Genomic DNA, 13,236 nt, shown 5'->3' on the forward strand with positions numbered 1-13,236 from the left:
CAAATGGTTTTGTCTTCTTTTTCTCTCATTCCGACTCAGAGATTGATCAGTTTCTATTGCCTTTCTTACTGGATATTTATTTACTTCTGTTTTTAGTTTTTGAATTTTTGGTTGTAGTTTTTATCTCCAAATACTTGCTTGAGGTTATTCAATTCAATTTGAAGTGTTGCTTTATAATTTCTAATCTTTCATTGTTTTTGGTGTGTGTTATCATTGTCTTGTGGGGAGAATGTTTCTCAGCTGAAATGTTGTGATTTGCATTGTCTGTTTTCTTCCTCCAGTAGCTTTTATGGAATTGGATTGATTTTCCCTACCCCCTCTTCCTAGGCATTTAGTGGACAAAGTTCTTAGCTGATAAATGTCTCCTGTCAAAATGGCAAAGTGCTTTTTTGTTTTTGTTTTTTAATGGATGATAGTAGTGAAGGGAATTAGGCAGGAATTTGATTCTTTTTCTCTTTGATTTATGCAGTATTCTTAATTTTTCCTTCACTGCACTATTTCCAAGGGGTACCTCCCTTCTCTATTGATCTGTGTTTCCCCTGCAAGCATTTGCTGTTCCCTTCTAATCTCCTCCTGTGTAGCAGATGTTGTAAACTACCAAATTCCAGTGTTCAGTATTTGACACCTGATCTGATGTTGGACTTCCTTTTTTTGTGAGCGGTTTTTCTCTGTGCTTCGTCTGTGTCATCTGCTCCCCTCTTCTCTTTTTCATAGTGTCTCAAGCATCTCTCCCGCGCTGTGTACCCACATCCTCACAGAGGCAGTGGGATCTCTGTTGGATTTTGGTGTTTATTTCTCTACTTAAAGGTAATTTGAAGTTTGTGGTACTCTGGCTCCTAGTCATAACAGAGGTCATGTGTGGTTTTATTTGCATCTTTGTGATTTTATATTTTTAGGAGAGAGAGAGATCGGGATTCAGGCTTCTACCATTATCCTTCCTGATTCAGAAGTTCCAGAGGAGCTTTTAAAATTAAGATTCTTAGATCCTAACCCTGGAGACTCTGATTCTATTGGTATGGAGTGAAGCCTAGGACTGTGATATATGTGTGTGTGTGTGTGTGTGTGTGTGTGTGTGTGTGTGTGTGTGTGTGTGTAGATAATTTGGATACAGAGCTGGTTTGGGAAACTGCTTGCCTCAGACCAAAGACCAGCAAACTTTTTCTGTAAACGGTCAGATAGTAATTATTTTAGGCTTTCCTGAGCATGTATATAGTCTTTGTTGCATTTTTTTCTTAACGCTTTAAAACTATTTTTAAAAACTCATTCTTAGTCTTAGGCTTTAACAAAACAGTCTGGGTGATTTTGGCTAACTCCTGCCATAGAACATCTTCAAATGCTTTTCCTGAACTTGGCTTGAAAGTAAGTGTAATGCTTACCTTTTCCTGAGAGAATGAAACAAGGAATGTTTTTAATGCCTTAAGCATTTTGGATCTACTCAGGAGTATAAATCAAGGTATGGTTTTAAGTAGAAGCCAAGGAAGCATGTAAGTAACTATGAAATAAATGGGAATTATAAATGTTAAGTGTCACTAGTTAGCAGCTTCAACAGAAGAACTTCATGATTCCTGTAAAATACCTGATTTCACAAAGTACTGCATTTTGATGGGTACCTAGCATATTGACTACCACAATGTCTATAAATATGTGAATAAGGAGCCCTTGGAGAATAAGTTGCAAATAATTTCTCTAGAGTTATTTGCTTAAATTTTAAAAATTTATGCCAAATTTATTTTGACGTTTTGCACAGCTGATATTGAGCTTTTCTGGCAGTATACAAGTTCAGTTCCTTCTTAACACAATTCCTGATTTGTGTTAGTAAGACAGAGACACAAGATAGATTCCTACTTTTCATGATCAGAGGCCGTATTCTTAGTCATAAAGCTGTTATCTTACTGTCCAAACGTATTGGAGAAGATGCATGAAATCTTACTGTATGGATGCCCATCCTTGCCACTTCTGATTCCCCAGCCAATTTTAAATAGGCTTTAGAGCATAAGGCTCATTTAAGGAGCAAAGAAATGTTTTTGGAAGGATAAATAATATGAATAACAGTATAAAGGTGAGAAAGGAATAAGGCTTAATTAATTAGCAGACCCATTAGTCATTGAGCCATCTCTGAATGTTACTGACCAGTCCTTCTTTCTCTACCCACTAGAAGAAAACATGAATGGAGGTCAGGTGGCCACTTAAAAAAAAAAAAAAAAAAAAAAAAAAAGACCCTTAAAAACTTTTAGAGTCACATCATTTAATCCTTCTATATTCCATGAAGGGATTGGTTTCCATTGTGGAATCACTATGGTTTGAAGTTTGGGTTTTTGTTTGTTTTTAAGGCACTATGTTAGTCACCTTTATTTTAGGTCACAAGTCATTCTGTTTATCATCATCATTCATCGATGTGGTCAGTGTTTAAAGTCTTTTATACAGACTGTTTCATTGTGGGGGGGGGGGGCGGGCAGTTGATAGGTCATTAGTTTTGCTTGATGCAGTGTCTGTCCTTGACTCCCTACACTGTTTTGGAGATGTTATGATTTTCATTTTCTTGCCTAACAAGAAAAAGGGACAAAAGTAGATGCGGTTGCCCTAGCCAGCTTGGCTCAGTGGATAGAGCGTCAGCCTGCGGACTGAAGGGTCCCAGGTTCGATTCCGGCCAAGGGCACATGCCTGGGTTGCGGGCTCGATCCCCAGTGGAGGGTGTGCAGGAGGCAGCCAATCAATGATTCTCTCTCATCATTGATATTTCTATCTCTCCTTCCTTCCTCTCTGAAATCAATAAAGAAATATATATTTTTTTAAAAAGTAGATGCGGTTTTATTTCCTTTTCCCACTCTGATTCATTTTTCATAGAAGCCAGAATAATCATAAAGCACAAATCAGACAGTATCACATTGTTATTAATATTCAAACTCTTTGCCATGCCTATAGGGCCTTCACAGTGTCTGGTCCTTTCCAACTCTTTCAACTCATCCCTTACTGTTCTCTGCCATGTACACTGTGCTCTTTTCTGTCCTTTTGAGACATTTCAGCCTTGTTCTTACCTCAGGTTCTTCCTGTTCCCTCCACCAGGAATGCTCTTCCTCCCTATCTTCTTGAGGATGCTTCCTTGTCATTGTTGAGGAGACTCAAATACTCTTCATAGTCACTAAAATAGTGCCCTTCCCTTGCACACTATCCTTCTTTCAGGTATTTATCATTCTTAGAAAATAGATGGAAGAGACTGATAATTAGTGAATTCAAGGTTCATTTGGGCAGGAACACGATCATGTTTGCCACTGAGTTCTGGCTTCCTAAAATATTGCCTCACACACAGTAGACACTCATGTTGAGGAATAAATGGAAGTTTTTGGCAGTCTGTATGATTTTATTTCAATTATAATAGCTTTCATTATTGATAAAATATGAACAATGGTGTAATAACCCCACCCAACTCCACTTCTTTCTGTGGAATATAAAGGCTAATTCAGCTGAGCTTGGAAATGTACATGGTGATACCTCTTACACGCCCTTTACTATCCCTGATCCATGATGGTTGTGGGAGCGATGTTTTTCAAAGCAAGAACATTTCAGCTTAAACTTAATAGTGTCTCTGTAACTATAACTGAGAAAATTGTCTATAAAATGTTTATGGTTTGCTCTTGATAATTAGAAGTAAAGCATTGCATTTATCTGTACCCTTGTTTGATTGCCAAAAAAAGAGGAGAATGGTTTTTGGTTTGTTGTTGTTTTTAAACAGGAAAATGATTTTTGTGCTTTTCCGTAAGAGCACATGAATTTAGATTTCTGTAGAAATGACTTCACCTTGAAGTTGCCTTAGCCATTGACACACACAAAAAGGCAGCTCTTTTTTGGTGCTTTCAGTCTTGCTCTCAACCTCCCTGCCCCCTTCCGCATGATTATATAATCAGGAGCTTCTAAAACTGGCCAGGTTTTCCCAGTATCAAAGACCTATTCAGACAAATAATGCTTTTCCTTAATTAGTTTCTTCAGGAAATTTTGAAGACCCACAGCTGCCTTCCTTCTCTGCTTATTTGATGTAATATTAATTCAGGCAGGCTTAGGTTAAATTTGCAGGGAACTAAAACCCTAAATTATTCTTTTTTGAAGATTTCTCTGTTTTGTACTTATATATGACTAACCCCCTTAAGACATCTTTATGCAGGTTTTAGTATTTATAAAATTTCATCTTGTTTTGTGTTTTTGTGGGGTTTTTTTGTCTCCTTCATTGAGACAAACTTTAGGAACTAGTATCCATTATGAATTTTAAAAATGTTCAGAAGTCACTCTCATTCATATGCCCAATCTGGTATATGTTATCTCTCCCTACTTGTGCCATTTGAAAATTGTGTCTTTTATATTTTCCTTCAGGTTTTTGAGGGAAAAACAATGAACAGAATGGGCTATAATATAATTGACAGTCTACTACTGGTGAATGAATAGCCACATCTGATTTTCTGATACTCTAGAGGAGAAAAATGAACCCTGGTGCAATTTGGTACCAGGAGCTAGTGCAGAAAGGGTGAAGGAACCGGTTCATGTATTTTCAAGGAAGTGTAAGTAGTATTACTTCCAGTACAGTTGTCCTTTGAAGATAGTAGAGGAGGATGCAGAGAGTGTACATTTGTTCTGTGGCATTTTCAATCTTAAAATGGGTAAAGCTTAAGTTTCATTCTGAGCTTAGTCTTGTGTTCTTCCATGGAAAGTACAGTAAATCAGATATTACCATTAGTGAGTAGGGGGAGAATTAATTTCAGTTGGAAACTATCCCTTAAAATGTTCATTAGTGTGCTAGAAAGACTTGGGGAGAATATAATCTTTGACTCCCATGTCCTGTGGTAAATCAATCAAAACAGCTGGGCTCTACCTAGTGCCACAAAAGCTGGGCCCTGGACCCTTGAAAAGTACAAGGTGGTGTTTAATATCCTGCAGGGTCCGTATTCAGTATTACTTGGCAATGATAAAGAAAAGGTCGTGTTAGTCCTGTGTTGCTTTCCCGGCTCTACTGGTTATACAAAGTACTGCATTTTGATGGGTACCTAGCATATTGACTACCACAATGTCTATAAATATGTGAATAAGGAGCCCTTGGAGAATAAGTTGCAAATAATTTCTCTAGAGTTATTTGCTTAAATTTTAAAAATTTATGCCAAATTTATTTTGACATAGTTGTTACTATTCAACATTGTGAAATAACTTTTCAGAGTAGCGCAATGATTGGTTTACTTTTGGCGGTTGTTTTGTTTTTCAGAGAGAGTGACTTCTGAACATTTTTAAAATTCATAATGGATACTAGTTCCTAAAGTTTTCTTCTAAGGAGAGAACATGATTTGAAACTAAAAAAAGCACACTTTTTCTTTTGTTTTTGATCTGTAATAATAACAAATGGCTGCTTTGTAAATCTTGGAATTACTACAGTTGTTTTAAAAAATGTGAATTGAGAAGGGTAATTAGCTTGTAAGAATGTGGGAGCCACAAAGTTTTGTCTTGCTTTGTGCGAATGTGGCAATAGCTAGAAAACGAATATGCTGCATCTATTTGCAATTCTTATACCCTTAGTTAAAGTGGTGTCTTCATTAAGAGAAGACTATATTCCCCAACTTTGCATGCCACTTTGTTATCCTTTTATTGTAAACTAGAGGCCTGATGCACGAAATTCGTGAGAGGCCCTCACAGCCCCGGCTGCCTCAGTTGCCCTCGCAGCCCGGGCTTCGTCCGGAAGGTCATCTGGACGGTCGTTCCGCCGTTCAATCGATTTGCATATTACACTTTTATTTATTGTAAATAATATCCACAACAAAAACAGCAACATTAGAAACACTTTTCTTATTTTAAAAATTGAAATATAGTAAATGATTGTTTTTTTAGGCCCATTCTAGGAGAACATTGTAATTTTTAAAACTGAGTATTCCAAGTCATATGCAGTTATTTCTGATGCTGCCACACAGTCAACCAAAATATATCACCAGTAAATCTGCCAACCATCAGCGGTATAAATGGTGTCTGTAATTCTTCTGCAAATACTTTTATATGGTTTTTGTGTATCCAAGGTGAATTCAGGAAATATTTATTATTGAGAGTAAATTGAAAAAATTGGTTTTAGCCCTTTTAATCTGCACTCCTAAGAGCTCCTGCAGAGGGAGAGAGGAGGCTGGGGGCTCTTCATTCCTGCACTTTCAGTGCCCACCTCAGCTTGGATTTGTGTTTTATATGTGCCAGTGGTCGGCAGACCACGGCTCGCGAGCCACATGCGGCTCTTTGGCCCCTTGAGTGTGGCTCTTCCACAAAATACCATGGCCTGGGCGAGTCTATTTTGAAGAAGTTGCGTTAGAAGAAGTTTAAGTTTAAAAAATTTGGCTCTCAAAAGAAATTACAGTCGCTGTACTGTTGATATCTGGCTCTGTTGACTAATGAGTTTGCCGACCACTGTGTTAGACACATTCAAGCACCTGGGTTCAGCTGCCCTTTCTACTAATTAAACCCCTCCCTACAGTGAGGAACCATTTGGATGACAATACATTTCTGAGGTTTTAAAAACAATTCTCTGGCCTAAATAGATTCGTTAAGTATTCTTTAAGTAACTTAATTTTTCCAAGAACCTTTTATCATTTGTTTTGAAATAATTATACCTAAAAGTAAATCCTGTCAAATTAGGGCTTTAAGTTAGGTAAAAGCAGCATCTTTCCCCAAAAGATACACAGCAAACAGCACATCTACCACCAGGATTGTAATGAATTCTGAGGCAGCCTGACAAGGACCCTTTTCTTACCTCTTTTATTATAGTGGTAACTAATGGTTGAGTCATAGGAAATATTTTGAAGATCATGAACTTGGTTGTGGGGGCCACTTTTCTGGATAGTAAAAGCACTTCATTACTTGTAAGATATGTAACAGCATTGTTGGGGAGGGTACAAATTTCATACTTGCATGCTTTTCCTTTTTTAAAAATGGATCTTTATGATTTCAGAGGGGAAGGGAGAAGGAGAAGGAGATAGAAACATCAATGATGAAAGAGAATTATTCATCGGCTGCCTCCTGCACGTCCTCCCACTGGGGCTCAAGCCTGCAACCCAGACAGGAATCTTGAACCATGACCTCCTAGTAAAGAGATCAATGCTCAACCACTAAGCCACACTGGCTGAGCTTGCATGTTTTTTCTAGCATTATAGTAAAATAGTAATTTTGTTCAGGTAGCAAACATTTAAGTGCCTTCCTTGTGCCAGATTACATACTTCACTGCAGGGATAAAAGATGAGCTTCTTAGGCCCATTTGTAATATAGCAATAACACAAATATCAACATTCGGAATAATCTTTAAAAGAATATGTAATGAGTAATGCTGCCTTCAGAATACAAGTATCTCTTCCTTCAGAGTAAATGACTTGAATATTTTGCCTCTGAAAGAGAAAAATTGACATTTATGTAATACTAGAGGCCCGATGCATGGAATTCATGCACAGGTAGGGTCCGTAGGCCTAACAGGTGATCAGGGACGATCTGCGGGGCGATCAGGGGGCCCCCGCTGGCACCCGCCTTGGCTAGCCTGGTGCCTCCGACTTGCCAGCTCTGCCCCCCATCACTGCCGCCAGTCTGGGTCTGAGGGCTGGGGGCAGCTCCTGCATTGAGCATCTGCCCCCTGGTGGTCATTGTGCATTATAGTGACCGGTTCCGCCAGTGGTTCTGCCGTTTGGTCGATTTGCATATTAAGGTTTTATTATATAGGATGATTGCATGTATACTATTGCATGTCTTAATTGTGAAACCCATGAGCATTAGCTTAATTGCTAGAACAAATTGAGGTTTCTAGTCTATTTTATTTATTTTTTAAATCCTCACCTGAGGATATATTATTGATTTTAGAGAAAGAAGAAGGGAGAGGGAGAGACAGAGAAATATTGGTTGACTCCCATACTCACTCCTACTGGGGATTGAACCCAAAACCTGGGTATGTGCCCTGACTGGGAATTGAATCCATGTCTGGTCTATTTTTAATAAAAACTTCTCTTGAATTGGAAACTGAATAGCACCTTTTCTTTTTTTTCAGCCTCCTTATATTTTTGTAATGTAATATAAAGCTTTTCACATAATGAGCTTTAGTAAATATTGATGAAAATTCTTGGTGTGTTAAACACAGAATCTTCAGAATTAAAATTCCCAGGGAATTTTAGTTGTATGTGTTGAATTTTCAAATAGATGAAAACCTTAGAGAGGTCATGTGCCATGCCTTCATGTACATACATGTAAAAGCAGTTAAGGCAGAGTGGTGAGGAGCAAACCACACTGCCTGTGTGTGAATCCAGCTCTGTCCTAGTAGCTTTTGTCACCTTGGGCCAATTACTTAACCTGCTTCATTTCGGTCTCCTCAAATGTAAAATGGAGAGTAATGGTTCCAATCTCATAGGGCCATAGTGAACTAACACACCATTGAAATGTTAGTTATTATTGTTACCATCATTATCATAACCATTCAACTTTATGATAGCACAGTCCTCTCTATAGTAACCATTCAAAATTGGGTGGTTTTCTTTTATATTTGGCAGCAAGCCAAAAAGTTATTATTCTGCAGTGTTTGTCATCATAGGCACAGTTTCAAAGAATTTGCTTTTATAACGCTATCTTATGGCCGAAAGTTTTCCACTTACCCATCCCTGTCTTCCCCCTAATATCCTATATTTATTTTTTCATTTTCTGGCCAATTCCTAAAGGCTCTAATAATATACACTCTTTTGAACCCTGTGTGAGCTTAATGCTTTTCTTTTTACTGAATTATGAATAATAACCAAAGGTTAAAAAAGAGCCAATGTATGCTTACCTCAACTGTCATTAAGTACTTACATAATTAGTAGTTCCATATATAGATATATAGATATATATCCTCCAGAAGAATGTAAGTTCTGTGGAGACCTCGCTGTCTCCAACATCTAGCACTTAGATATAACTTGAATGAGAAAATAATGAATAATGTTTGGATACTTGTTTGTTGTTTTTTTCATGCCAATGTCAGTAAGGGATTACAAATAAATGTATAGGAATGATGGTCTTCAACTCTTCTGAAACTTTCGCTCATTGAGGGAGGTGCACAATTTACAGATACAGAGTAAAAAAAAAACAAACCCCACCGACTTCAATGCTTGAATAAATGAGGAACTAGCTATAAGCTATTACCTATTCTGTACCTCCTGATTATGTTTTGAAGAGGGTGGTGACCCAGTGCTGGGCATTATACCCACTCTGGCACTGTTGTTATTTACACCCTATTTGTATTATCCACATTTCTTATTTACTTCATTTAAAAGCCCCCAGTCATGGCTGATATTTATGAGATTTATGCTAGTCTCACCAAAGAGATGGATATTTGCCATAATAAAGAACAAATATCAAGTAACTTGGGAAGAAATGTTGGATGCTTATGAAAGACACATTATTCAAGATGTCACATTCATTCTCTTAATCCTCATGACAGCCTTGAGGGTTGATGGCAATACATCTAATATTTATGTGACATGATTTATGACTCTTATGTATAACAGGGTCTGGCATTTGGTGTTTCAGAGACAATAGAAAGGATGAATATGATAAGATTGGAAAGGGAAAGGAATTTAGCTACGGATTGGTTATTGGGGAGAGAGTGAGAAATCAGAGGTGCTTTTTAGTTTAACTGGTTGTTTCTTTGACTGTAATAAGGAGGAATAGAACAGTGTTTCCTAAAGTATTCTGTGAAACCCTGGTTCCAGGAGATATTAATAGGTGCCCCATGGAAAAAAAAAAGAGTAGTTAAAAATAAGTTCAGGAAATGCTACATATAATATTTCCCTCTTGTAGATTTCACAAATGTGCAAGGCTATGAAAAGTCTCTGACCAAAGAAACCTGTTTACTGTGCTGACCTTTTTAGTCCATAACTATCAACATACTGTGAGGTCTTCTCGAGAACACCAGTTTGAAAAAGGCTGGTCTGGAGGGATTTGGGGATTGGCTATACCAACAGAGTTTGGAGGTTTGGGCTTAAGGTTCGAATGAAAAACTAAAATACCATCAAGGTTTTGGAGATGAGAGAGAAATGAGGTTTGGAAGTATAGTTTTGTAGGTAAGCTAAGTGGAAGCAAGAGACAAAACTTGGAAAAGAAAATATCAATGCCCGGTTATAATCTTAAACCCAAGACTATTTAGATTGCATGTGGATCTTTCAGATAAAACCACACAGCTTTTCAAAACCTCAAGTGCATGCAAAAATCTTACTATACTCTATATGATCCATAGTAATCAGATAATGAGAAGTACAAATAGTATTTATAAATACAAACCTAGAGCCATAACTGTGAGTGCTGCTGAGATAAGAATAGAGGACCCCAGACGTCATTGTTTGCATGTAGAGGCAGACCGTGTGTGTGTGGGGGGGTGGGTGAGGAGTCAGAGACACAGGAAAGGAATGCTGAGGGAGGGAGGGAGGGAGGGAGGGAGGGAGGGAGGGAGGGAGGGAGGGGGAGAGAGAGAGAGAGAGAGAGAGAGAGAGAGAGAGAGAGAGAGAGAGAGAGAGAGAGAGAGGTGAAACTAGAAATTGCACATGAGAGGAGTATTTTACCAAATAGGCAGCCATAGGTGTTAGATAACAAATGAATATAAGATTATTGGTCCCAACTTCTCTGTTTTATACATGAGAAGAATGAGACTGAGGAAGGAGATAGTGTCCTTTGCTCAGGATTAAATGTTAGCACAGCAGAGTCAGGATTAGAATCTCACCCCTTCTTTGTTACCTCTTTGTACTCTAGAGATTTCCTAAAAGAAGAGACTGCTAATGATGATGTTGAGCTATGTCTTCTCTTGGGAGGAAGAGGATTGGCTGTCCCCCAAAGGGCCCTCATAGGATAAGGACTGCATGCCTTAGTAGATTTACCATGGTAAAGAGTCTGAGACTTGCAGGCTCTGAAACATAATTCATCTGCATTCAATCCATTTTTGGGGTCAGGTTCGTATTACCAAAGCTCATGAGATTGATGTACGAATCAGAATGTCAATTTATTAATTTACAGAGGAGAAAAAACTGCCTTGGGAAACAGACTCTCAAGTCCTGGCTAGCACATTCTCTTCCCCATGGATTTGCCACATGGGAAACCACATTATAATTAGAAGGTTGCTTAGTGAGTTTGTAGGCAGAACAAGTGGTATAATATGTTTGGAATGTGTAATGGAATCAGACTTCTCTTAACCTCTCAAAGACCAATTACTTCATCTGGCATTTGGAGGTAATAATAGTACCTTGTTCATAGGGTGTTGGGAGGATTAGGTAGAATGACCTGTGTACAGTGTATTATAAATTGCTCAGGTGTCCTAGTCTGATAATTACTCTCAATTTTATAATTCTTCACAGTTAGGATACAAATACTACTAGAACCTCGTTATAGCTTGGAATACTCTCTACCCTTAAACATTTCATGAATGAGAAAAGCCAGTCCGTGTGTGTGTGTGTGTGTGTGTGTGTGTGTGTGTGTGTGTGTGTGTGTGTGTGTTTGTGTGTTTTTCCTGTTTTACTTGTCCTTTGCTTGTGCTTTCATGGTTGACCAGCCCATTTTTTACTATTAAGTGCTTTTTTTCCTCCATCACGTTCTACATTAAGCCTATGTCAGATCTTGAGTCCTGGATTCCATTTTATTCTCTTTAGGATGCTCGTTTTGGATGCTCTGCTCAATCAGTTACAGTAGGTTGAACCATATGAAATTGCTGATATTCTACTGGTTTTTATCTACAAAAATAAGTGTCAAATGGTTTAATCTAATATACTGATTTTAGAATTTAATTCCTCAAGTTTTCTATTATGAGAAGCTAAGTCTGTTAGTGAGTTCTGAAGCCTTTTCTTTAAATGTAGAGGGCTGCACCATTATACTTATTTCCCTATGATCAGGTTTTGAGGAGGTTCTACTCTTCTATTTGTGCCTGTGTCTTTCCTGGGGCATAGCACTTTTCAACTGATGTATCACAAGAATTTTTAAAGCATGCAGTACCTGACTATTTAGTCAGGGGCACTGACCTCTTTTCCCTTAGACTTTCAAATTAAAAAAATGACAACAGCCAACACAATAGTAGCCATCCGATGTGACTGAATAAAAATTATACCTATTTTTATCAGGTTGGCAAAAATACCCACAGAACTTTAGTATAACTAGTTATGTGTGCCATGAAATGAAGAAGATTTGAAAATCATTGCTATGGTATGTTATTATTTTCTCTTCTCTTTAAATTTAGTCTCCTATTTGCTCAGGCCAGCATTGAACATTGATTATTTGTACCTCCTTGATTGATAGTTTGCATGGTGCATTTTTAAAATGAAGTGTTTGCTGCTCAACACACAGTTTGCATGTGATAACCTAGATCTGTGGTTGGCAAACTCATTAGTCAACATAGCCAAATATCAACAGTACAACGATTGAAATATCTTTTGAGAGCCAAATTTTTTAAACTTAAACTTCTTCTAACGCAACTTCTTCAAAATAGACTCGCCCAGGCCGTGGTATTTTGTGGAAGAGCCATACTCAAAGGGCCAAAGAGCCGCGTGTGGCTCGCGAGCCGCAGTTTGCCGACCACGGACCTAGATCATAGGCATTAACTTTAAAATGTTTGCAGTTTTGGTAAGAATATTGTGGGTCAGTACCAGAATTGACAAATTCTTTCATTGCACTAGAATTTCAGTGTACTGCTGATAGGTCAAGGTCAGAACACCTAACAATTGAAGAGAAATACTTCAGTTTTAATTTGTGTAAATAGCATTCAAAGCATTTAGGAAAGAAAAAAATCTGTAGGCTACTCCGACAAATTAGCTCATTTTCCCCACATATTTTCTGGTTCTTGTCCATTTATGGTATGTGAATTCTGTGTGGTTATAATCATTGGATAGATTATATTTCTGTGTTTTTGCCCTGCAAATTGTGTCAAAAGAGTTTTGCAGGTTGGCCTTTAGTTTTCTTTTTTCTTTTTTCATTTTTTATTGATTAAGGTATTACATGTGTACATATCTTCCCATTGCCCCCCCCCCCACCCCATTCCCATACATTCCCTCACCCCCCAGTGTCTTGCGTCCATTGGTTATGCTTATATGCATGCATACAAGTCCTTCGGTTGATCTCTTATCTCCCCCACCCCTCCCCAACCTTCCCGCTGTAATTTGACAGTCTATTTGATGCTTTACTGCCTCTGTAGCTATCTTTTTGTTTATAATGTTCTTTATTATCCATAAATGAGTGAGATCATGTGGT

General features: G+C 38.0%; 1 protein-coding gene across 12 annotated transcripts in view; it reads left to right on the forward strand.

The window, feature by feature from the left end:
- The window catches only part of ATP2B1 (ATPase plasma membrane Ca2+ transporting 1), a 138,201-nt gene that overhangs the window by 37,077 nt on the left and 87,888 nt on the right, over positions 1 to 13,236 (forward strand). For 3 of the 12 annotated variants that reach the window (XM_080659678.1, XM_080659672.1, XM_080659679.1), the window contains exon 2: positions 715 to 807. The exons of the other annotated variants lie outside the window; for them this stretch is intronic. The gene's annotated coding sequence lies outside the window, so the exon portion shown is untranslated. The remainder of the gene's footprint in view (positions 1 to 714; positions 808 to 13,236) is intronic. 12 annotated transcript variants of the gene reach the window in all.

This window comes from Plecotus auritus (assembly GCF_963455305.1).
Source record: "Plecotus auritus genome assembly, chromosome: 3".
Lineage (NCBI taxonomy): Eukaryota > Metazoa > Chordata > Mammalia > Chiroptera > Vespertilionidae > Plecotus > Plecotus auritus.